Source organism: Lissotriton vulgaris, chromosome 5 (assembly GCF_964263255.1).
Source record: "Lissotriton vulgaris chromosome 5, aLisVul1.2, whole genome shotgun sequence".
Classification (NCBI taxonomy): domain Eukaryota; kingdom Metazoa; phylum Chordata; class Amphibia; order Caudata; family Salamandridae; genus Lissotriton; species Lissotriton vulgaris.
Genome location: NC_141693.1, coordinates 827,694,241 through 827,720,370, shown reverse-complemented (window position 1 = coordinate 827,720,370; position 26,130 = coordinate 827,694,241). Strand labels below are relative to the sequence as shown.

At 44.5% G+C, this 26,130-nt stretch overlaps 1 protein-coding gene across 2 annotated transcripts in view; it reads left to right on the top strand.

Moving 5' to 3' along the window:
* Nucleotides 1-2,663: 2,663 nt before the first annotated feature.
* Nucleotides 2,664-26,130, top strand: part of LOC147711656 (uncharacterized) — a 523,516-nt gene continuing 500,049 nt past the window's right edge. For both annotated transcript variants that reach the window (XM_086920221.1, XM_086920220.1), the window contains exon 1: nucleotides 2,664-2,818. The gene's annotated coding sequence lies outside the window, so the exon portion shown is untranslated. The remainder of the gene's footprint in view (nucleotides 2,819-26,130) is intronic.

Below are 26,130 nucleotides of genomic sequence, written 5' to 3'. Positions count from 1 at the left end.
CTTATTTGCTTGTTACCTGTTACAAAAGTAAAAGGTCCTTAGTGGGATCTGATGTAGAAGGGTGAACTACAAGAACTTACGGTATGACTTTGTCGGATAGCCGCACGGCCTGGTCCTGCTCCAAGATACTTGAAGTACATAAATAGCGCGGATTAAGGTCTCCTGTAAGATCAGTCTTTGCTGGATAACCTATAACCACGAGATTCAGATTCCTGGTACAAAATGATTGACCAAGGGCAACTAGCATTTTTAGATCAACTGTGTGGCATGCAGTTTGCCCTCGTTTGTTAACTTGCCCCTTTTAGCTCTTTGTATGCCCGAAGGCAGCATCTGACGGATTCTGACTAGATGAATCTAACTACATTTAAAACCTTGCGTGTACACGGTCTTCAGGTTAGCCTGATAACATTTCCCAAACTGTGTCTAGCTGTGACTAGAAGAAAACACCAAACTCCAGACCGACCCCATGCACTAACTAGCAGTTCTGTCTTTCGTTCTGATCACTTGCCGCTAACATGTTTTCAACCAGTGTCTGAGCTTCATCGAGGACTCTTTCATCTTGTTCTACCTACCTTTTGTTCTACATTCCTCGCGTCTTGATCAGATCTCACCTGATGGTTTGTCCCACTTGAGTTCTGTGCTCCGTGATTGTTGTTCTAAGTGCAACGATGGAACTCTTACGAAGGACAAAACCCCAGTTCTATTCACCTGTGTGCTCTTATGGTCAGTCGCAAGGAGGGTGTTTGCAAGTCCTGTCCAAATTCCAAAAGTCTCATACGGCCACATGCATCATTGTTGCCGTTTGCGATTTCTTAATTGCGAAAATTAAGGAATCGCAATTAAGAAATTGCAAAAGGCTATGCATTAATTAAGGCTATGCATTAATTCCCATTCATTCCTATGGGCCTAGAGGCCCATAGGAATGAATGGGAAGTCATGGGAAGTCATGGGAAGTCATGGGGAGTCATGGGAAGTCATTTTCAATTTGCGATTCGCAATTTGCGATTCGCAATTTGCGAATCGCAAATTGAAAATGCAATTTCAAGGGTGCAGGGGGGTCCAAAGGAACCCCCCCTGAACCCCTGAAATATAACTTTAAGTGCATTTTTCACACACACATGCCCCAAGGGCATGTGTGTGTGTAAAATGAAACTTTCAAAAATGCACTTTTGTGCATTTTTGAAAGTTTTCGCAAATTACCATGAAGGTCAACTTCATGGTAATTTACCTCTCCCTATTTGCTAATTCGCAAATTTAAAATGTACATGCAATGCATTTAAGAAATTTTAAATTGCGATTTCTTAAATGCAATCGCAATTTTAGAAATCGCAACATGATTGCGATTTCTAAATTTGCGAAAAACATGATGCATCCCAATTTTGTCAATTGCATTCGCAAACGGCCGAAAATTGCGATTCGCACCGTTTGTGAATTCAATTGACAATGATGCATGTGCCCGTGGCCTCCTTAGTAGTTCCCTAACACTGCTACACTCAAGATTTACCGGTACTGGGGCAGAGTTACCAGATATTACTAGTGGGATCTCGAAGTTCCAGTCCGAAATGAAGACACCTGGAGCAATCGGCAATAATCGATCTGATTCCGGTGTTTGTTCCTCCTTCATACACCCGGTGGTTTCTGGTGATTTTCAGCAGCCGAGTACCTCTGTTAAACCTGGTTCTGAAGCGGCCGTTAATTGTGATTACCGACTTATCATAATTAAAATTGCACTTGTAATCGAGGCTTTAGTAAAATGTCACACTTTTTCTATTTTACATTGCTTTGCAATCATACCTTGTCCTTTGAATGTCATTAGTGCTTTTTTTTCTTTTTTTTTACATTCCCCATTACCTTGGAATTCCTTATCTTTTTTCCTAACTTTGTAAAAAAATTGATGAACAAGTTATACTTTTAGTTAAACTTAAAGTGGAAGACGGCGCTGCGAAGTTCCAACTTGCATATTAGTTTGATTGGATCTTCCACTCACACGTTCTCTGAAGATTGGCATTTTAAATACTACCAGGCTTATATGCTGCCTTTTGTAGTAGGATTTTCTGACCCTACTTCTCCACTCAGGCACAGCCCTGGGGGTCCCACTGATCACATTGACCGGTCCTGAAACCTGTTTATCTCTCTCGGTTCTTCTGTTAAGGCGCGTGGGAGCTCTGTCACTGTGGAGCCCTTCTCCCTCCTAATGCAGCAGCTGGCTTGCCTACACACACAAAGATCAGCCATCAACCCCCGTAGTCTACGGTTAAAGATTCTCAAACACACCTGGAGAGCACATTGATAAATTCTCTCATACAGAGAAGAGGTCAGAATTACTCCACAAACGGTGCAATGCGTCTGGGGAGCAACGTAGAAACTTATTTATGGCAACTTGTTTTTGGCTTTATATGGCATGTAGCCGAATGTGAGAAGCAGACGTTTCTGCGAGGAGCAGTTCCTGGGTTCACAAACGTAGTCGGCTGGAATTGAACAGCGTCCCTTAGAAGTAGCCGGCAGCTACCTACTGAACGTAGGACGATGAACCTGTCGGCCATGATGTACTGTGCATGTTATTGTTACAATGTTTTAACCAGCGCCTATGGTGTGCCCACGTAATGTAAATACCATTAACCTACTTCCTTCTCTGCATTGTTCGCCAGTCGGGTTAAGGAAGTCACTGCTTCGTATGGTTTTCCTTCTCACTACTTTTAGATTCCACTTTGGAGCAGGAACTAAAACTGGGTGGAAAGGACGGAGTTTTCCGCGCGCTCCTCTGCAACACTAAAGTTGTTATGAGAAGGGACTTTTCTGGTATGAGGACTCAGTTGTGGTGAGTACTGTGCATTGGTTACCGAAATGCGTATGGGAGGGTCTGAAAGGTTACATGAAGTGATAGAATAGTCGATATTTTCAAGAAACTTTACATACGATTTATTTTCCTTGCGTTTCATTGTTGTGAATGTAGCAGATAAGCCTGCCTGGCTGTCTACCATGAAGAATTGCAACTGTTCTATGTTCATGTTTTAACTCTGAGAAATTGCGAATTGTATGTATTGATTTATGACGCGAGGGACCCTATCATCAAGAAATGCGCTGGTGCAGCGCAGAACCGAGTGGCTGTTGTTTTGCCTTTGATGTGTTTACAGTTCATACCAGGGCACTGGTCTTATGTGATTCCTCAGTCGCAGTTTTTACCCCAGAACTACAGATTTGCTGAATTTGCATCTTCATCTGATGCATAATGTGGAGATTGTAACCAACATCAATTGTTTCTAGCTTAAACTGATCAAAAGTTACTAAGAAACGTGCGACAAGTGTTCGTGCGCAGAAGTTACTTCACAAAGGTTGATGGTCATCTTTTGGTTGCTTATTTCTGTATTTGGTTATTAAACTGGTACCAATGGGGTGAGATATTTGCCCAGACTATATCACCATGTGTAAAAATGACAAAATACTGAATACACAATGCACCTTTTCATACTGCATAATTTAGTCCACCATGATGCATAATCTGTATTTCATTATGTAGACCAATGTAAACAATGGTATTTACATATATTGGTCCTTAGCATTGTTAATTCATTTAGATTAACACCACTTGTTGGAAAATATCACTCACTATAGCACATAGGTGAGATTTCTTTTATTTAAGCACATAATTTACACTATGTTCACAATGATAAAAAAATCTGCAACATCTTGTTTAAAAATGTATTTTTAATTTAACGTTTTCAATTTTATTCGGCAGACTATACATTACACTGCTGTAGACTTATTTGTTTTACACAAAGCGTTGAATACCTAAGTTTGCAGCAGGCGGTGCAGAAAGCAAACAGTGCACATCACAGGACCATTTACTTTCATTTCTCTTCTTGGCATTGCCTTTGCCTTTGGCAGTGCCAGGGGTTGTAAGGGGCAAGCCTAGGGTCACAGCCGTAACCCCTGATGACTATTAAATGACCTCCACTGTGGATTTTTTTTTTCAAAATCCAGCGGATTGTTTCTGTGCATTTCCCATGGCCATAACAGGCATCAGGTGTTGTTTTCCCGGGAGGATGGAAGGGTGGGACCCAGTTTGGGTTACTAGGGGATGGTTTTCAAGCAGTGCTGCAATATCAGCCACAGTAACAATGTAACAAAGCAGCAGTGCTGTGGCGCTGGTTTAGTTAAGTAGTAGTGCCTCACGCTTGCAACCTCGCTCCTACCCCCAGCGAGCGGTCTGATAAAATTGCCAGGGCTGATATGTGTTCTCGATCCGGCCCTGGAGACCTTTATGCGAACCCATACCAGAACTTCTCACAGAACTATAGCTTCATCAAACATGTGAACTTGAGTTTCCAGGATGAGAATGTCGAGGGAATGTATACTTGTTTCCATTTCATTTAAACATGTGGATTGTCGGCTATTAAAATTTTGTGTGCAGAAATATTTATGTATTTGATTACGGAAAAAATCACAGTCCGTCAATGGTTTTCTTTGCTGCCCTTTGAATTCCTCACTGTTGGCTGGGCATCTTTTGGCGTGTTTTCCCAGAGTTTTTGCTTGCAAACCTCCCAGTTTTGACTCTGTCTTTGCTGGTTTAGTGTCTTTGTGCACTTTTCTTACTGCTGATTAGTGGGCAAGTGCTCCTGTTGAAAACTGTGTTATGGATTGGTGTTTCCATGATTGGCATATTTGATTTACTTCTCAGTCCATAATAAAGTGCACTGAGCGTGCCAGGGCCTGTAAATCAAATGCTGTTGGTGGGCTGCAGCACTGGATTGTGCCACCCACACAAATGACCTGTAAATGTAACTCTGGGACTGTCATGTCGACTTTGCAAGTGTACTCACTTGCCAGGCCCAAAACTTCCCTTTTCTTACATGTCAATCACCCCTAAGGTATGCCCAAGGTACCCCTATGGGCAGGGTACAGTGTATGTGAAAGTTAGGACATGCTCTGGTTTGTGTGGCATGTCCTGATAGTGAACTACTGCCAATTTCGTGTTTCACCTTTACAAGGCTACCTGTTCCCATAGGACAGAATGGGGAGTTCGTTTATAACATCTTATAAACATAACTGGCCCTAGGAACTAGGGAGTTAAATTAAGTTTAGAATGCATGAACTCAGAATCTAAAGATGCATTTTTTAGTGAAGGTGATTTTTACATTCTATTTTTGAAAATATCACTTTTAGAAAGTAGGGATTTTCTTGCTCAGCAATCTAGTAGGCCTCTGCTGGGGTTGTGGTTTGACTGGATGGGTTTTGGATGACAGGGGCTGGGAATGAGCAGTGACATCAGATACTTTAGGTGGGTCAGGGGAGGGCTGAACAAACCTGGGCTGAATTTAGAGTAGGGGGAGGAGATTTCCTTTCACCTGAATTGGCCTAGTCTGCCTCTGACAATGATGTCTCCACCTCCTGCCAGGAAGCCGCACCTGGGAGGGCAGAACTGGTTCTGGTTTTGCACTGAAACTCTCTGCCTGAGAGGATAAAGGATTTTGGCCTATAAAACGTGGGCATTAAATCAATGGGGTTCACCCACAGAATCAAAGGACCTGGGTATGAATTGCTGGTCCTTGACTATAATTTAAGTAAGCACTTGAATGAATTTCATTTATGCAGTTCAATTCGCATATATTGATTCAATCAAAACAATGGGAGAGATATATTCAGTAATAAACAAAAAACAAAAGGTTTGACACAAAAGATTTAGAAAAACCCAGGAATTGCAATTGCAATCAAAGTATAACCACACTATGTATATATGTTATATCAAAAATTCAAATATTTATTTACAGTTATATAAAACAGTTGTCTAAATGGCGCAATAGACTATCAAGAGTATAGTCAGTGAGGAAGGTAAAGGGGTGCTCAAGTGAAAAGGAAATTTGAAGAAAAAGAGACAAAGCTGATAAACAATTGTATTATTTACACAGAACAAAGCGGGATAGCCTCCGCTGTCTTATATGCCTGTCCCCTATAGTTGTCAATTGGGGGATATGGGGGGATGGACACTGGGAGGGATACAGGCAGGTCAATGGGTAAGCGTCGACGTTTCGACCCTGATGCTCTTGGGGTATTGGGGACCTCAGCTGCGGGTCTTCTTCAGGACAAAGAGGGGTAAGAGAGGGGGAACGGGGGGCGGAGGTCGGTTGAGCAGCGAAGTTGCTGGGCCGTTATCCAACAGATCGTCTGGATAGAACACCTAGGGTACACGAATGAGATTGGATTTAGAGACTAAGTACAACATGTTTACATGTGTGGTTGAGGGTGGGTATTAAGTACATTACCAATGAAGTGGCAGGAATATAGACCTCTGTCTACGCTTCTGTAGGAATAGGTCACCTAATGGGCAGAAAAAGAATACTGAGTCAGAACCGCTCTCCCAAGGGTAAATGACTCCTAGTAGTTCTTTAATCTGCATGCTAATAGACTCACCTAGTGTCTTGTGGTGGTCAAAGGCTGTAATGGCTTTAAATCAGGCTGATGTTCTGAGTTGGGTCTGTGGAGGATTGAAAGATAGTGAGCTCCCCGTTTTTTGTAGACTGTACAATGTCTATTGAGTAAATTAGCTGGCGGCTTACCACTATGAGCAGTGTCAGCGGGGTCCTACCGGCGCCCCCTCGGGCGTTCCGGTGGTCTTGATATCTGCAATTAGTCCGGATGTGTGCTTTTGTCACAGGTCCAATTATCACCTGGTGAATGGAAACGGATTGGGCACAATGAGGGAATAGTTCAAATAGCGTATAATTCAATTGCTTACAATGTTAATAAAAGGGGGTAGACACAGGGGAACTTCCGCCGGGTTCATACCTCGAGTGTTCGTATTAATTACGCCTGGTACCGCCGAGGGAATCCAAGGATTAAGCTGGGTACTGCCGAGGAAATCGGAAGATTAAGCTGCGTACCACAGGAGAGCCAGTCTTGTGCGGTAGCCTCGATCGGCGTTTATCCGAAAGTGAGCACCGCATTCAGGCTGCACGAGTACTTCCGTGTTGGATTTGTCATGTGTTAGCGTGTCGGTCTATCAGGAAGGATCGGGTGAAACGGTCGACATTGAGGAAGGACTCTTTGTTTATGAGAAACGCGAGTCTAGTAGGATAATTCCCTTGTTCAAGTTCGATCTTTATTGACTAATAAAATTAAGACACACCTCCATTTCTGGTGTCGGGGTGCAACCAAGTGTCACACAAACGTTTTTTCATCTGGGTGGGGATTATTGCGATTTGAAGGAATAGTGAGTGTTTGTTCATACATACTAATTAACCTTGGTTAAGTATGTTATTATACCATTTGGTTAATAATGAAAACCAAAAAAGGATACATATGGCACAGATGATGCAATATTTTGATCCCACACGATTAGACTCCTTAGTTCATTCTTGGTATGTAGAGGCCTTTGTAATTACATACGATCTAAAATTATTTAGCTCATAGGTACAAATAGACAGAATATACAACAACAGTTTATACAAACAATATGTAAAACAGCATACAATTATGTAGTGACTCATCGATATCCATACATTATATGATGCAAACATGACATGTATATACTGATTTTGCATGCAATATGTGAAATAGCACACAATTATCTGGTGATACATGTGTCATTACAGAACATGATAAACATGACATCTGATATGTCCAGTATTGTGCTAAGTGTATTGACATTCTATTTCCTAAATAAAGAATGATAGATCGTCATGATGTATTTAAACAGGTCAAGTGTTGGGTAGCTGAGTTTAGTGGTCAACCATTACGAATTGCCACCATTTTTCTTAGCACTTCCTCGCGATCATTGAGACCGCAATTGATAGTATCAAATAAGTGCATCCAGCGGCATTCTCTGGTACTGAGAAGTTTGGCATAGTTGCCACCTCGTGGATTTTTAGCAACCTTCTCTATAATCCACCATTTGAAACTTTCCGGATGGTGATTAAAGTTGAGAAAATGATCTACCAGTGGGGCTCCTTGCACCTTACAACGTATTTTGCTACAGTGTTGTAGGATACGGGTCTTGGTTTTCTGGGCGGTTTGACCGATGTATAAGAAACCGCATGGGCACATTATAGCATAGATCACTCCCATGGTGTTGCAATTTGTATGATGTTGTAAAGTGTGGGTGTAATTGTTGTAGGTGAACACTTTTATCTCTGATACCATAGAACAATGATCACGAGTTCTGTAATGACACATGTATCACCAGATAATTGTGTGCTATTTTACATATTGCATGCATAATCAGTATATACATGTCATGTTTGCATCATATAATGTATGGATATCGATGAGTCACTACATAATTGTATGCTGTTTTACATATTGTTTGTATAAACTGTTGTTGTATATTCTGTCTATTTGTACCTATGAGCTAAATAATTTTAGATCGTATGTAATTACAAAGGCCTCTACATACCAAGAATGAACTAAGGAGTCTAATCGTGTGGGATCAAAATATTGCATCATCTGTGCCATATGTATCCCTTTTTGGTTTTCATTATTAACCAAATGGTATAATAACATACTTAACCAAGGTTAATTAGTATGTATGAACAAACACTCACTATTCCTTCAAATCGCAATAAGCCCCATCCAGATGAAAAAACGTTTGTGTGACACTTGGTTGCACCCTGACACCAGAAATGGAGGTGTGTCTTCATTTTATTAGTCAATAAAGATCGAACTTGAACAAGGGAATTATCCTACTAGACTCGCGTTTCTCATAAACAAAGAGTCCTTCCTCAATGTCGACCGTTTCACCCGATCCTTCCTGATAGGCCGACACGCTAACACGTGACAAATCCAACACGGAAGTACCCGTGCAGCCTGAATGCGGTGCTCACTTTCGGATAAACGCCGATCGAGGCTACTGCACAAGACTGGCTCTCCTGTGGTACGCAGCTTAATCTTCCGATTTCCTCGGCAGTACCCAGCTTAATCCTTGGATTCCCTCGGCGGTACCAGGCTTAATTAATACGAACACTCGAGGTATGAACCCGGCGGAAGTTCCCCTGTGTCTACCCCCTTTTATTAACATTGTAAGCAATTGAATTATACGCTATTTGAACTATTCCCTCATTGTGCCCAATCCGTTTCCATTCACCAGGTGATAATTGGACCTGTGACAAAAGCACACATCCGGACTAATTGCAGATATCAAGACCACCGGAACGCCCGAGGGGGCGCCGGTAGGACCGCGCTGACACTGCTCATAGCGGTAAGCCCCCAGCTAATTTACTCAATAGACATTGTACAGTCTACAAAAAACGGGGAGCTCACTATCTTTCAATCCTCCACAGGCCCAACTCAGAACATCAGCCTGATTTAAAGCCATTACAGCCTTTGACCACCACAAGACACTAGGTGAGTCTATTAACATGCAGATTAAAGAACTACTAGGAGTCATTTACCCTTGGGAGAGGGGTTCTGACTCAGTATTCTTTTTCTGCCCATTAGGTGACCTATTCCTACAGAAGCGTAGACGGAGGTCTATATTCCTGCCACTTCATTGGTAATGTACTTAATACCCACCCTCAACCACACATGTAAACATGCTGTACTTAGTCTCTAAATCCAATCTCATTCGTGTACCCTAGGTGTTCTATCCAGACGATCTGTTGGATAACGGCCCAGCAACTTCGCTGCCAGGTGTTCTGAAGGCACTGAATAGGGCACCGCTGCAATGCCGTACCGCGACCCTGGTCTCACCAACGACACCTGCTGACATTGCCACCGAGCTGCTGCTCACACCGCAACCTGTGGGCACCGCACTACGCCTCGCCTTGCTTCATGCCGCTGCCGCTTTGGTATCCCTGATGATGCCCCTCCACACCGAAATTGATGCCGCAACCTACAGCGTGGTTTGAGGGCACCACTCATAAACTTACACAATGCACTGCCCTCATCCCGCACCGCAGCCTTGGCCTACAGACGCCGGCACCTTCAACTCCAATTTAACAGCCGATTATAGAGCTTCAGTAACGATTACGCCGCTGCTTGAACTGTGCCCTGCCAGCACAGCGACGAGCACTGCATCACTTTGCACCATGACCCTGGTCTCACCAACTACGCCTTCTGACGCTGCCACTGTGCCGCTGCTTGCACTGCGACCTGAGGGCGTCGCACGCCACACCGCTGCACTCCGGGCTGACCCATTGGCAGCAAGAAGGTAGTCCCACCAGGGAAGACTTCTGCAGGGAGCAGAAAGAGTGCCCTTCTATGGAGGGTTTGTGGCGACAGGCTGCAGACCAGGCAGCTGGTGTTCAGTCCGATCACATTGGATTTACTGGGAAAATGGTTTCCTGTATAGTGACCCTAAGGGCGCTGAGCCTGGGTCAGCCCGTGTGCTGGTGGTACCCCAGTGCTTCAGGACCTTACTACTGGGTCTGGCTCATGACTTGCCTTTAAACTTCTTATGGGGTAACCCAGTATCCCTCAGAACCTGGGCAATACAATTCAAATATCAATAATGGTTCTGTCGGTATGAACCTAATTGCTTTAAAATCTGCACAAATCCTTCAACATATGATCAGTCATAACAATATCACTTTTCATGGCTCCTGGAATAAATCATTAAATGCAAATTCAAACACAAAAGAGGGTTAAGGAATGTTTTAATAATTGAATTATTATTCATTCATGATTCAATTTTATCTTTAGAGAGACCCTGTACCAATGCATAGAATATATTCCAAAAGAGGTTAATCAAATCTTACTTTATAATAAACGGCGCATCAATTCTAATAAGTGAGAAGTGACAATTTGTGCAAAAAGTGACATAACAAGTGGTGAATTTATATACACGTGAGTGAGGGAGAGAAGGGGGAATTCAAAGCTTTTTTGAAGGCCAGTTCATAATATGGAGGTTATTTAGTCCAGTGTGCCACATTAGTTGGCCATAGTAGTCTGGACACAGTTGACTGGTCCTAAGATATTTTGTCATCGACGTTTCAACCCTGTTGACGCCTTAGTTGTGGGTCTGTGGCGGGTCTTCTTCAGGACGGGGGAAGGAGAGTGATGTAGCGCCTGTTGGTTAGATGGAAGAACCATCAGGTTTGGATTTTGCAAAGTGTATTATTTAAAAGGGGGTTAAAATCGGTTTTAAAATTGTCTGAAAGTGACTGGGTACTCAGACACTCACCTAAGGTCCCTTCGTGAGTTAGACACCCTGGAGGCTAGGTCAGTTAAGTTCTCATCTTCTGGACGATTAATATGTGGGGTATAATACAGGGGTAAGGGATATTGAAATTATACCCTTTATTGAGTTTGCAAAGATCGAATTGCTATGAATCTTGACTCACCCTGAACAACAATTGCGGGCGAAAACGTGCTTCTGATAGTTCGCTCGATTCTTGGTATTAAATCAATGCTTATTCCTTCTTAAGTTCAGACCAACCACTAATTAATTCGGTGATCTGAAAGGTGCAAATAAACAAAAAATATAAGTAATTCTAAATATAGTTTTATGTGCCATATCATATATGGGGCTTCAAAATGAGCCGATACATTTAATGCAATCATTCCAAACAACCCGCTACACTCACCATTCAGTAGCGGTCTTTGTGTTTCCTCAAGGGGATAACACACGGTCTCAGCCCTTTCTGTTGTCAGCTTGCAACATTCTGTCAGGCTAGATTCTGAGTATTCAATTTATTTTTAATCCTCGTTCGGTTCAGATCAACCGCAATTTAGTTAGGCGATTTGGAAATTAAAAAATGAGTAAGGTGGGTCATTGCTAATGCGAAGTATACCTGGGTCTAAAAAAGAGCCGCCATGCTCAGGAGCGGTTGTTCTGAAACCCGCTGCACTCACCATCATATCATAGTCTCTGTATATCTTCAGGGGATCAATCGCAGTAACAGTCCGTCATGTTGTCGGCTTGCCGTGTTTGTTCCAACTGCGGCAACGCTGATATATCTTAGTACGGGGCTGCCCTCAAGGACGTTGCCTCGTTGCTAGGATACACTACGTTGGGGCCCGAGCTACTTCTGACCCAATTACTTCATGGCGCTAGCGAGCGTGTCACTAGGCAATGCACTAAAATGCCACAAATCTAGATTCAAGGGGCGTGTCATTGTCGCTTAGCAATGTACAATGGCGTCGCTTCTGAGGGAGGTGTTCGAAACCCAAGGCATTTTGTTTGTTGATCAACATGAATGATTGCGAGTTGAAACCAAAATAAACATCACGAATAAAGAAGGCAGTGTGACATTTCTTGGTGAGTACAAGCATTAGGATACAGAAGTATCGTACTGACACGTATGTTTTTGATCCTAAACAACTGCTTAGTAATGCAAGGTCATCCGACCAAATCACGTTGTACATCAATATCTACAGACACATGTTAATAACAACATTGTTATGCATTTTCCACATAGATACATCGAGATAAAAATGTTAGAAATTGCAGACATTATAACAGCACCTGCCTATCTTGTTGATTAGGGTCATGTATCATATGTATGATATGCTAAAACAAGTGAACTAAGTTACAGTTGCCCCATCTGCCTTGCTGTTTCCTCTCTTTTGTTCAGGCCTTGTTGTACAGTGTTGAGGGAATGTATCCACCTGCATTCCTTATAGTTCATTGTTTTTGAGAGGGAACCACCACGGGCACCTGCGGTTACCTTTTCCAGAACCCTCCATTCCATTTCCCCTGGCTTGTGTCTTTGTGTAGTGTAATGTTCCACAAGGGGGCCCCCGCTGTGTTACATCTAATTCTACTCATGTGCTGTAGAATTTGTGTTTTAACTTTTTGCATCGTCTGTCCAACATATACCAACCCACATGGGCAAGTGATGGCATATGTAACCTGGGTGCTGTTACAATTCGTGAAGTGTGATAATCTATCAACCAGATTCATCATCGGCATGTTTTGCGAGTCTGTAATAGCGAATTATAAGAAATCGCTATTACAGACTCGCAAAACGGGATTCATGTAGGAATCGCAATATTTATTGCGATTCCTACAGCTTCCTTATTTGCGATTAGCTAATTGCTAATCGCAAATAAGGAATAACTCCCCATTCAGTCCTATGGGCCTAAAGGCCCATAGGAATGAATGGGAAGACATATCAATGTGCGAATCTGGCCCTTTGCGAGCCGATTTCACTTTGATGAATCTAGCTGTATATGTTTTAGCATTGTGGGTGAAGCTAGTTCCTTCCTGGCAATAGTCACAGGCCTTACAGTTACCACACTTGTGGTGCCCAACCACTGGTGGTAAATTCAGCATGCTTCTCGGATCCGGTTCTTTAGGGGGTCTAGGAATGCGCTGATCACCGTGTCTTTTATGTTTCTTCCTCTTTTGAAGGCGAACAACGGTTGTTCTTCCATCTGTAGTTCTGGTGCCACCAAGTTCCAGTATCTTTTTATGTTTTTTTAAATATCCGTGATCCTTGTATTGTATGTAGTCACACAAACAATGCTCCGCGTCTCATTGGTTTTATCTTTAGCCTCAAGTAGTTTTACCCGTGGCTGGTACCATGCACGTTTCTTGGCGCGCCTCAGCAGTCCTGCTGGGTAACCACGCTTTTTTAGTCTCATGGTCAAGTCGTCTGCCTCACGGAAGAAATCTTTTCTCTGGTAACAATTCCTTCTTAGCCTTAGGTATTGCCCATAGGGCAAATTATCCCTCAGGTTCCTTGGGTGGTGAGAGCCATACATCAATAAAGTGTTCCTTTCCATCGGTTTACGATAGAGATCCGTGTATAAAAGACCATTTTCGGCTTTGAAAGTCAGATCTAGGAAGACAATGGAGTTAGAGTAATGGGCCATCGTGAACTGGATGTCACTGCTCCTACTGTTCAACCAGGTATGGAATTCATTGAGTTCTTCCTCATTTCCCGACCAAATCATCAACACATCATCGATGTATCTTTTCCATACATCGATTTTATCCAAGTAAGGGTTGTCCAGGTCATATAGATGTTCCTCTTCATAACTGTCCATGAATATATTTGACAGGCTCGGGGCATATGTTGCGCCCATGGCTACTCCTTTCCACTGGGAGTAAAATTGTTTTTTAAACACAAAGAAGTTCTTTGTCATTGCTATTTCCAAGATTTTGATCAGAAAGTCGGTCGGGATCCAGTGTGGTCTGTCTCTCTTATCCAGCGTGGTTCTGATGACTTCTATTGCAGTGATTTGGGGAATGGATGTATATAGAGATGATACATCAAGCGTCACCAATATTTGCTTCTCACCATCAAACGGTTGGCCTTCCAGTAGCTGGATAATGTGCATGCTGTCACATACATATGCTTTAGTAATTGATACCCAAGGGTTGTAGAAAGTGGTCAATACATGTATTCAAGGGTTCTAAAATCGAGCCACAGCCTGATACTATAGGCCTGCCGGGTGGCTTGTCAAGCCTCTTGTGCACTTTCGGTAGAGCATATATGGTTGGAATTCTGGGATCCTGTTGGTTTAGGAAATCATGTTCATGTTGGCTCAGAAAGCCTTCATCCATTCCTGTTTTAGTCGTGATTTCAATTAGTGTTTTGATTTCTAATGTGGGATCCCTTGTCACCTTACTATAGCTATCTTGCATTTGGAGTTGTTGTTCAATATCGCAGATGTAATCTTGTGTATTTTGTACCACGATGGCTCCGCCTTTGTCGGCCGCCTTTATCACTATAGCATCATTTCCTGCCAATTCACGTAGTGCTTTTTTCTCCACTTTACTTATGTGGTATTTTATGTACTTCCTTTCGCCCATCATTTGCATAGTTTCTTCTAAGACTATTTTCTCAAATGTCAGTATCCTTTCACTCATCATGAAGGAAGTTGGTGTAAATGTAGATACTGGTCTGAATGTAGTAGCTGATTGTGATGGCGTAGAGGTGTTCTTTAAGAAAAAGTACTTTAATCTGATCTTTCGGAAAAATCTTTGTAGTTCCAACCTTACTTGGAAAGAGTCAGGACTAGCTGTTGGTACAAATGATAACCCTCTGGCTAAAATCTCTTTCTCCACATCTGTTAGGATATAATCCGATAGATTAATCACTGGGTCTAGGCATGATATTGATGTCCTGGTTTGTATTACAGTTGGTATACCTATTTCAGCTGAAGTAGAGGCGGTCGTTTGGTTCAAGCTGGTTGATGCCAACTCGGTGTGGTCGTGGTTAATCAGATTCATTGTTACTTCACTAAGTACTGTAGGGACGAATGGTGTGTCTAGGGCGGTAGTTCCTGGTGTTGATATTGATGAACTTACGTTGTATGCTATGTGTGATACTCGTGTTGATGCACATGTGGAAAGGTGACTCACAATAGGAAGTGGCCTATCTGCTTCAACCAAACAATTATCTTCTAAAGTGATGGTAGATATGTTGTTATTGGGTATGGCATGAAACACTACCATCGGTATGTCTGTCTCCTTGTTGATATTTCCCCATGTGTCTCTGGTTGGTAAAATTTCCAGATCGCCTTACTAAATTGCGGTTGATCTGGACCGAACGAGGATTAAAAATAAATTGAATACCCAGAATCTAGTCTGACAGAATGTTGCAAGCTGACAACAGAAAGGGCTGAGACCGTTTGTGATCCCTTGAGGAAACACAAAGACCGCTACCGAATGGTGAGTGTAGCGGGTTGTTTGGAATGATTGCATTAAATGTATCGGCTCATTTTGAAGCCACATATATGATATGGCACATAAAACTATATTTAGAATGACTTATATTTTTTGTTTATTTGCAACTTTCAGATCACCGAATTAATTAGTGGTTGGTCTGAACTTAAGAAGGAATAAGCATTGATTTAATACCAAGAATCGAGTGAACTATCAGAAGCACGTTTTCGCCCACAATTGTTGTTCAGGGTGAGTCAAGATTCATAGCAATTCGATCTTTGCAAACTCAATAAAGGGTATAATTTCCATATCCCTTGCCCCTGTATTATACCGCACAGATTAATTGTCCAGAAGATGAGACCTTAACTGACCTAGCCTCCAGGGTGTCTAACTCACAAAGGGACCTTAGGTGAGTGTCTGAGTACCCAGTCACTCTCAGCCAATTTTAAAACCGATTTTAACCCCCTTTTAATGAATACACTTTGCAAAATCCAAACCTGATGGTTCTTCCATCTAACCAACAGGCGCTACATCACTCTCCTTCCCCCGTCCTGAAGAAGACCCACCACAGACCCACAACTAAGGCGTCAACAGGGTCGAAACTTCGACGACAAAATATCTAAGGAACAGTCAACTGTGCCCAGACTACTATGGCCAACTAATGTGGCACACTGGACTAAATAACCTCCATATTATGAACTGGCCTTCAAAAAAGCTTTGAATTCCCCCTTCCCTCCCTCACTCACGTGTATATAATTCACCACTTGATATGTCACTTTTTGCACAAATTGTCACTTCTCACTTATTAGAATTGATGCGCCGTTTATTATAAAGTAACATTTGATTAACCTCTTTTGCAATTTATTCTATGCATTGGTACAGGGTCTCTCTAAAGATAAAAGTGAATCATGACTGAATAATAATTCAATGATTAAAACATTCCTTGACCCTCTTTTGTGTTTGGATTTGCATTTAATGATTTATTCCAGGAGTCATGAAAAGTGATATTGTTATGACTGATCATATGTTGAAGGATTTGTGCAGATTGTAAAGCAATTAGGTTCATACCCGACAGAACCATTGTTGACATGACTTGCTTTTGGCAGGACATTTGTTGTGGGATAAGACCTTTGACAGGCTTGTCACCCACTTTTTCTTGCCCCGAAGTGAAGGCAGTTGAATGGGCATTGTAGGTCTTACCAAACTTGCCAGGCAAGCTGTAAGAGTGGGAGGAAAGTCAAAGCTCCTCTCCAACCTTTGCCAGTTGTTGGAACTCCCTTTGAAAGGGTAGGGAGGGACATTGTGGGGACACTGGATCCCAAGACACCCATGGGTAACTGGTACATCTTGGTCTTTGTGGTACCGGGAGACAATCCCTCTCGGGACAACAATGGCACCAATGGTAGGCCAGGCGGTAATGGGGATCTTTTCCCCAGAGAGGTGTTTTATGACAGGGGGACCAATTTCATATCCTAGTATATGACATCCCTCTGGAAGGAGGGTGGTGGAACCTACAAGTTCACCACTCCTTACCACCCACAAGGTAATGGTCTGGTGGAGAGATTCAACCAGACCTTGAAGGACATGATTAAGGGTCTAACAAAACCCCTGAGATGTAAGTGGGACGTCCTCTTGCCATGCCTCCTCTTTGCATACAGGGAGGTGCCACAGAAGTCTTCTGGGTTCAGTCCCTTTGATCTTCAGTATGGTCACCCTGTGAGAGGAACTCTTAGTTTGGTGAAGGAATGCTGTGAGGCAGCTCCCAGGAAAACTCCCCAGGATGTGTTTAGTTACATGCTGGCCTTCAGAAACCAAACTGCCCACTTCAGGAAACTTGCTCAAGCGATCCTAGAAGCAAGCTAGGAATAAATGAATAAGTGGTATGGCCAGAATGCCACTCTGGTCGAATTCCAACCTGGGCAAAAAGTGTGCCTCATAGCCCCAGTGGAACCTTGTGCTTTGCAGGACAAGTGGACTGGGCCATTTGAGGTGGTATAGCTCAAAAGTGATGTCACCTACCTGGTGGATTTGCAGATGCCAGGGAACCCTTTGAGGGTCCTCCACGTGAACCGCCTTAAGCTACACTTCGAGAGATCCAAAGTGAGTATGCTCTTGGCGACAGATGATGGGGTGGAAGAGGAGAATTAACCTCTCCCTGACCTTCTGTCCACCAAGGAGCACAATGGGTCAGTGGAAGGTGTGATCCTCTCTCCTACACTGACCCCAGAGTAGCATAGCGACTGTCACCAGTTGCTGGGACAGTTTACCCCACTGTTCTCTCTGACCCCAGGTATTACTCACTAGTGTACCCATGACCTGAACATCAGTGACAGCCCTCTTGTAAAACACAAGATTTTACAGTTGACTGATCAGGTCTGGGTCAGCATCAAAGAGGAGGTCTCTAAGATGTTGGTGTTAGGGGTGAACGAGCCCTCCAACTGTCCTTGGGCCAGCCCAGTGGTCTTGGTCCCAAAGGCTGCTGCACCCGGTGCCACTCCAGAACTGCGGTTTTATGTGGACTACCGTTGGCTCGATGCTGTCATCAGGACTGACGCGCACCCCATCCCCAGAGCTAATGAGCTCATTGATCGGTTTGGGAGCTGCCAAGTTCCTCAGCACATTTCATTTAACGTCTGGGTACAGGCAGATTGCCTTAACCGATGGGGCCAAGGAGAGGTCAGCATTCTCAACCCCAGAAGGACATTATCCATTCCTGGTGATGCCCTTTGGGTTGAAGGAAGCCCCGGCCACCTTTCAGAGGTTGGTCAACCAGGCGTTGGCTGGACTGGAGGATTTCAGTGCCGCCTACTTGAATTACATTGCAGTGTTCGGTTCCAGCTGGGAAGAACACTTGCAGCACCTCAGGGAAGTGTTGAGGGCTCTGCAGAGGCTGGGCCTCACAACCAAGGCCAGTAAGTGCCAGATCAGGCAGGGTTCTTTGGTGTACTTGGGACACCAGGTAGGAAGTGGTGCCCCTACAGCCCAAGATTGACACCATTCTGGCTTGGGAGTCCCCCAAAGACCCAGACAGAGGTGAGAGCCGTTTTAGGTTTCACCGGTTACTAGAGGAGGGTTGACTCTGCCTGAGATGACAAAGGATTGTGGGCCATAAAAAAGGGGGCCCAAACCCCTAATCTTTAGAACTCTTTTGGACCAAGAAGACTGCCAAGAAGAAGAGCTGGAGAAGCTGTGAGAAGGAACTACCACTTTGCTGAATGCTTTACTGTGTTGGCCTGCAGTGGCTGGGTCAGTCCTGGACAGTGAATGGACTGGTCCAGGTTTTCTGCATTCTATTCTTGTGAGTTTCTCAAAGCGCTTGAGGAAGAGCTTACCCCTTGTTCAAGAAGTCTCAAGAACAGCAAATACTTCAATTTTTTCTGTCCTCAGCACTGGGAACTGTGTGTTTTGTGCTGCAACAGAAGAAAAAGCAACCCGACGCTGTCTACGATGCCGCTGCTGTTGCTGCACTGCAGAGGGCACCGCTGCAACCCTGGTCTCACTGACTACACCTGCTGATGCCGCTACCAAGCCACTGCTTGCACCGTGATATATGGGCACTGCACTTCGCATCGCCTTGCTTCATGTGTCCGCCTTAGTATCCCTGATGACCTGGCTCCATGCTGAAATGGATGCCCCTACCTGCACCATGGTTCGAGGGCACCGCTTGTAAAGTTACACAAGGCACTGCCTTCATCCTGCACCGCAGCCTTGACCTACCAATGCCGGTGCCATCTAGTCCACTTCGTCAGCCTAGGGCGGCTCTTCAGCAACGACGATGACGCTGCTTGTACTGTGACCTGCCAACACCGCAACAAGCACTGCATCACGTTGCTCCGCGACCCTGGTCTCACGGTCAACGCCATCTGATGCTGCCACAGAGCCGTTGCTCGCATGACGACCTTAGGGCATCGCACGCTGCACCGCTGCACTTCGCACAGCAATGTGGGACACAGACGAAAACGATCCTTCTCCAGCGCGCAGCGGAGGCATGCGCTGATGTTTTATTGAGCCTTTCATCTCTTTACAGCCAGGTACACGGACTGTGGTGACCTGCATAAACCCTCTTCCATGAGGTAACCAATTTACTGAAGCATTTCCCAACTGAACCAGGATAGTTAGTGTGTGGCCTGGCCTTGCAATACATGCAATCCTGAGCGTATAAACATTTGCATAAGCAGCTGCACTGCACTGCAGTGCGGTTCAGCTTCCCTGTCATCTCTTCTCCTCTTCCCCTCGCTGGGCGCCCGGCTGGGTCCCATGTGAGTAACTGCTTGTTTCATTTTTTCACCTCCTGAGGTGCACACACATCACGATGACAGGCCTTCCATCCTCTCTGATGTTCCTATATTGTTAGATCCTGAAGAGACCCCTCATTCCCATAGGGGTTGAAAAGCCATAGACGAAAATAAAGCAAACCATTCCTACTACAGATTTCTTTGGATGGTAGAATTTAATATTTAGCTGGAAACCATTTTTATTTGTCACAAATTTGTCACAAATTGCTGTAGGTTCCATGTTGACTGGGGACACAATGCACTGTTTCTTCATATATATTTATATAAAAACTAATATTGTTTACACCTAATGCTGAGTTGTGGGCGGTTCTTCTCCTTTTGATATCGCTGTAACCCATTCTTTCATTGCAATTGCGCATAATAATATTCACATTAATAACCCTCATTACTTTTCCACCGGAACCACTGTTTCTGTTTAAAATATACCTAATGTTAGACCTGGTATCATTGGCGTGATTCTCCCTTCCATTTTTACTTATGGCCTCCTCTGTTTTTGATATGGTTTGCTGGTTAGATGCTTTTGACACTGTCCCACTGCTATTCAGTGCCACAGTGCAAGTGCTCCCTATGTTAAAGTGATGCATTAATTAGTGACTCCATGATTGGGTTATTTGATTTACTTTTAGACCCTAGAGCAGTGCACCATGTGTGCCCATGGCTTGTAAATCAAATGCTGCTGGTGTGCTTGCAGCACAGGTTTTGCCACCCACAGAAGCAGCTTGTAAAGTGTGTCTCAGGCTGCTATTGCAGAGCCTATGTGCAGTCTGGTACTGCCATGTCGACTTGGCAAGTGCACCCACTTGCAAGTCCCTAAACCTTCAGTTTTCTTCATATCAGACACCCCTATTGTAGGCCCAAGGGCAGGGTGCATCGTAAAGATAAGGTAGGACATGCTCTGGTGTGTGTGGCATGTCCTAGTAGTGAATTACATCCATTTTTGTTTCCACTATTGCAAGGCTACCTGTTACCCATAGGCGAGAATGGGCAGTTTGATTATTACATCTTATAATCCTAACTGAATCAGGGAACTAGGTAGAAATTCGAGTTTAGTATGCCTGAACTCAGAATTATAAAATAGATCTTTTAGTGAAGTTGGTTTTAACATTCTGTGTTTGAAAATACCACTTTTAATAAGTAGGGTTTTTCTTGCCTAACTATCCAAGCCTGCCTCTGCTAGGTTGTGTATTCCTTGGCTGGAGATTGAGTGACAGGGGCTTGGGAATTCCAGGAGACCGGGTGAGTCAGCACAGTGCTGAATAGAGCGATTTGCATCGAGATGGGTGGGGGGAGTTGCACCTGGAACCTGAATAGGGCTGTGCTTTTCCTCCACAATGCTGGCTCCACCTCCTGTGGTGCGTCTGATGTCCCTGGCCTACACTGTGAAAGGAAAGAAGGAGTCTTGTCAGCAAAGTGCTCCAGGACTGACCAGAACTGGTTTTGACTAGGCAGAGTGAGGTTCCGTGACAATTGTAAGTGGTGTTTTCGACTCGCACGAATATGGTCGAGTCTGGTATCTACGAACCGCAAATGACGAGTTTAGTGAGTGTGCGCAGTTTCGCTGTGCTAACTTAAACCGTTCGTTTGTTACGTGGGTTATTCATCTGTACCCACGGGTTCCATCTTAGATACGGCATCCATTTTGTCTCTTGCCCTCAAGTAGCCAGCGAACGGACGTTGTCCGTTTCGCGACCCTGGGATTCCCAAGACATCCGCGGAAGACACATGTTCTTTGAAAGTGTCTTTATGACGAGGGGGATGATACTGTAAGGCAGATGGCCCCGCTCGAGGCTCATCTTGCCGTGCCGGTCTATTGTCTCAGCCGTGCATCTCATTAGGCACGTCCCTTTGATGCCTGTAGCTCGTGTTTCCTGATACCTCCCCTTTTACACCCTTTTCGATCTCCCCACTGTTTCCATCTTCCTCTGCACCTGTCCTTGTTCCTTCTTCGATCTGTTTTATTGCCGATTGGAATGTACTAATGGTGGGAAGATGGGTTTTTACAGTTGGGAACCGCCAAATGTTTCCGCACTTATGCCCCGGACCTTGGATGTATCAAAGTGACCAAAGTGACCCCTCTCGGGGATAATTATGGGAACCGAGTTGTAAACCTTTGTGTACCATGTAACCCTATGGGAGAAATTTGTATAAAAGGAGCGATCCTCAGTAGCAATTTGAAGCAGTCTCCTCGAACTTACACTCGTTGTACTTCCTGTGACTTCTGTGTTCCCTGCAGTAAATAAACCTCGAATCTTTGACGCCGAAGGAAGTGTCCCGTGTCTCTGTCATTCGTACGCCGGAGCAGGTTACCCACGAAGGTTTCAGGTGTTGTCCCCTGGCACCGCTGGGTATTAAATAACCCAGTCCTTCAGTTGGCGCCCAACGTGGGGCTGCATCAGTGGTACCGGTCCAAGCCCGACGATCGTGAGGAACTTCGTGTGAAATCTCCGAGGGAAGGTGCACTCCGCTTCATCGATCCTGTTGTCGAAATAAGTGGCCCGAAGACTTTTCCCGCGAAGATTCCCGCCTCCTGACGGCTGCGACGGACTGCTGCCCTGACTGTAGACCTGTTTTGGCGCCTGGCGTAGATCTTGGTATAGCGAGGCGATTGACGGGCCTTCCTGGTGACGCCATCGATCTTTTAGTTAAGTATTTGTGGGTTGCTCCCAAAGTTCTTGGTTGTGGTTGCTTAGTTGTTGCATGGTTCCATTGCATTTGTGGTTCTTGGTACTTTGTTGTGATATTTGACGACTGCAGCCGCCAAAGACCGAGGGTTGTTGCTCTTTGCAGGGACTTGGTAAATCCCGTAACCCTTGACGTTTGTGAAACTCGGCTAGTGTGCAAGATGCCTGGTCGCAGTGCTTTGTTTAGTTGTTTCAGATGTTGTGGTACGGATTCCCGACTGGAGGACTCTTGTCCGATACCTCCGGTTGGAACTCCCACTAATGAGCTCTACAGTAAGCACGGGCTAGGCCCGATCACTTTTAATGAATACTGGATTCGTTATACCTAAAAAGATGGTGCCCTTAGTTGGCCACCTCATGGTAGTTTTGAGACCACGATTTTAGATAATCTTGAGGCTAAATTGTTTGAGAAAAAGTCAAGGCCGGCCATGTTTGATGCCTTTCGGTTGTGGCGTAAAGAAGCCCGACAGAAAGAGATCAGACAGACTAAACGTAATCAGAGAGATGGTGTTGCTACTATTGTAAAGAAAGCAGAGCAGTTTCAGCGTGATAAGGAGGATAAGGAAAAGGAAGTGTTTGATAGGTTACAGCGTATGTCCATAGACAAATGCTATCCTGTTTTGCCAACGGAGTCGGATAAAAAGGAAGAATTAGTTTAGGATCCTTTAATGTCCTATCTTATGAAGTCGCCACCTCCGTACGTACAGGGTACCGCGCTTCCTGTGGTCCCCCCTGTACCTGCTCCTCAACCTGTTCCTCAACCTATACCTGTTCTTCCGACTGTTCCTGCTCCTTTGCCTACTGCTGCTCCTACTGCTCCTCCGCTTCCACATACTCCTGCTCCCGCTACTGCTCCTACTCTACTTACTCCTGTTGTCTCTTCTGTCTCTACTTCTTCTTTTGTTACTCCCTTATGTTATACTTCTCCCTCTACTCGAAGTCGTACCCCTCTGGTTGCGGCTAGCTTCTTTAATTCTCTTGGTCCTGTTCTTGGGTCCGCTGGTTCGGACGGTCCTCAAAGACGTAGTCAGCTTCCCGGTAACAGGGAACGTGCTCCGTTATATAACATGGCGATGGGTTGGATGACGCACCCCCTTAGAAATCCTCCACATACTGTACTTGATACGTTCTGTCAATTTAACGTACCGACACAGAGGTACGTGTTCGAAGAAATGTGCAAGGTTCTTCGCGACCAAATATCGGCCGATGCACCTGACGATGTGTAGACCGCTTTGTCGGATCTACAGCTTCAGTTCTCGAGCGGAATGATAGTGGATACCAACGTTCGACGCGCTGTTGAGCGGTTGTTATCTTTTCGTCCCTCTCCGATACCTCAAGCATTGTTTGTTGAGGATGTTGAGAGACAGTTAGATCTGTCTGGTCAGTTTCCCATGCGAGAAGTTCCACCTGTATGGATGCCAGCTAATCCTCAGGCTCAACCTCCGGTAGTGGCACATTTCCAGAGAGTATGGATACATCTCCCATGGAAAAGATCAGAAGTGTTGCAGGTGAAACAATCTTTGCCTGACCCTCGCAAAAATCCTGCAGGGTACTATAAAGAATTATCGCAGCTCGTAGACGCTACGATAATGAATCTTGCCGATATCGACATGCTGTTCGGCAATGTCGTACCTCAACCGGTATGGGCTAAGATTCGACACGAAGATCACGCAAACAAATTAGGTGGCGATTGGGCTGCTCTTACTGCGGCCGATGCGCAACAAGTTGGCGGGGCAAAACCTGAACAGCTCATTACTGCTCTCCCTCAAAGAATTATTACCTTGATGAAAACGCTTATGCCAGCAATGAGGGTGAACTGGGACAAATTGTCAGCCTGTAAACAGAAGAAGGACGAGAGTGTCTCTGATTTCTTTACGACATTTGAGGAGGCATTCATCGACCATAGTGGTCAGGATATGGGCACTGAGGGTGGTCAACGGTTGTTTGTGGATACATTTGTTTCTAACTTATTGCCCGATTTGAGCACTAAGTTAAAAAATTCTGAGAGTGCGTGGGCCGTCTCTACATCTGCTCAAATATTGGCTACGGCACAGTATTACGAAAACAGAGAGAAAGAAGAGAATGACCGCGCTGATAAAAAAACGAAAGAACTTAAAACAAAAGTGTTGTTGCAGCAGGCCTATCCTCCGCGTTCGAATCAGAATGCTCCTCAGCAAAATAGATCGCAGTCGCAATCGAATAGGTCGCAACCTTGAAATGACTCCTCTTCCCAAAGATCTTCGTTACGGTACAATCAGTGTGCCTATTGTAGACAGGAGGGTCATTTAAAATTCAACTGTCCCGTTCTAAACGATCGTACCAGTGGTAACTCATCTAGAGGTGGTCGTGGTGGTTCTCAGCAGACATCACGTGGTAGGGGTCGTGGTGTTCAAAATGATGGTTCAGATAACTCATCAAATTCCAATAACTGTTTTGACCAACGTGGATCATCTCAAGGACGATCTGCGCAGTACAATGTGGATGATTATTACGTCGATCAGGGAACTGACGACAGTAATTACTAGGACAGCCATAGACAAGGAGAGGGAGTGGTATCAGTTCTGGTTGATCAGAGAGGGCCTTACGTCGCAGTTGCTACATCAGGCGTCGTTGAGCCTTTTCTGTTGGACACTGGTGCAGCGAAAAGTTCCATAATGCATTTGAAACTCCCTAGCGCACCTTTGTCTGGCTTAACTAATGTTTCCGTTGGATTCTCTGGCGCCCCCGTTAGCAATCCAGTTTCACGCCCTTTGCCCCTTACAATTGGGCCTCGTGAGCTTCAAGCTTCGTTGATTTTAACTACTGGTTGTGGTGAAAATCTTTTGGGCCTGGATTTGCTGAAACGTTTGTATGCAACTTTGTATTGTTCTCCTGCGGGTGTAAAGCTTACGTTAGGAGAGAGGGTTGTCTCTCCTATGTACTTGTCTCTCGATAAGCTTCCACCGGAATTGAGTTCTCTTCCTGCATCTTTGTGGGCAACAGGTCCCAATGATGTGGGCCTGCTTGACATCTCCCCTTATGTTGTTCAGCTGAAATCTAATGTACGGTTGCCACGTATTCCCCAGTATCGAATCTCTCTTGATGGTGAACGAGCATTGTTAGCGATCATTTATGATCTGATCGAGAAAGATGTTATTGAGGAGACTCGGGGAAACGTGTGCAACAGCCCTGTACTGCCTATTCTAAAACGTACTGACCCTTCAAAACCGCCTGTTTATCGTTTTGTTATCGATTTACGGGAGGTGAATAAAATTGTGATTCCTCAGTTCCCTGTTGTGCCTGACATCACGGCGCTACTGACTCTGATTCCAGCTTCTGCATCTTGGTTTTCGGTGATCGATTTGAAGAATGCTTTCTTTAGCATTCCGATTGCTGAGGAAAGCAGAGACCTTTTCGGTTTCTCTCTTGGTGGTCGCAGCTTCCGGTTTAAACGCGCTCCTCAGGGCTACTGTGAGAGTCCATCGATTTACAGTCAAGCCTTGAAGGGTCAACTGGACGCTTTTTCGTTGCCGGCTGGTGCGGCCTTAATCCAATATGTCGATGACTTATTGGTGGCTGCAGATACTCAGGACATTTGTAAAATTGCTACGGTGTCGTTGCTGCAACA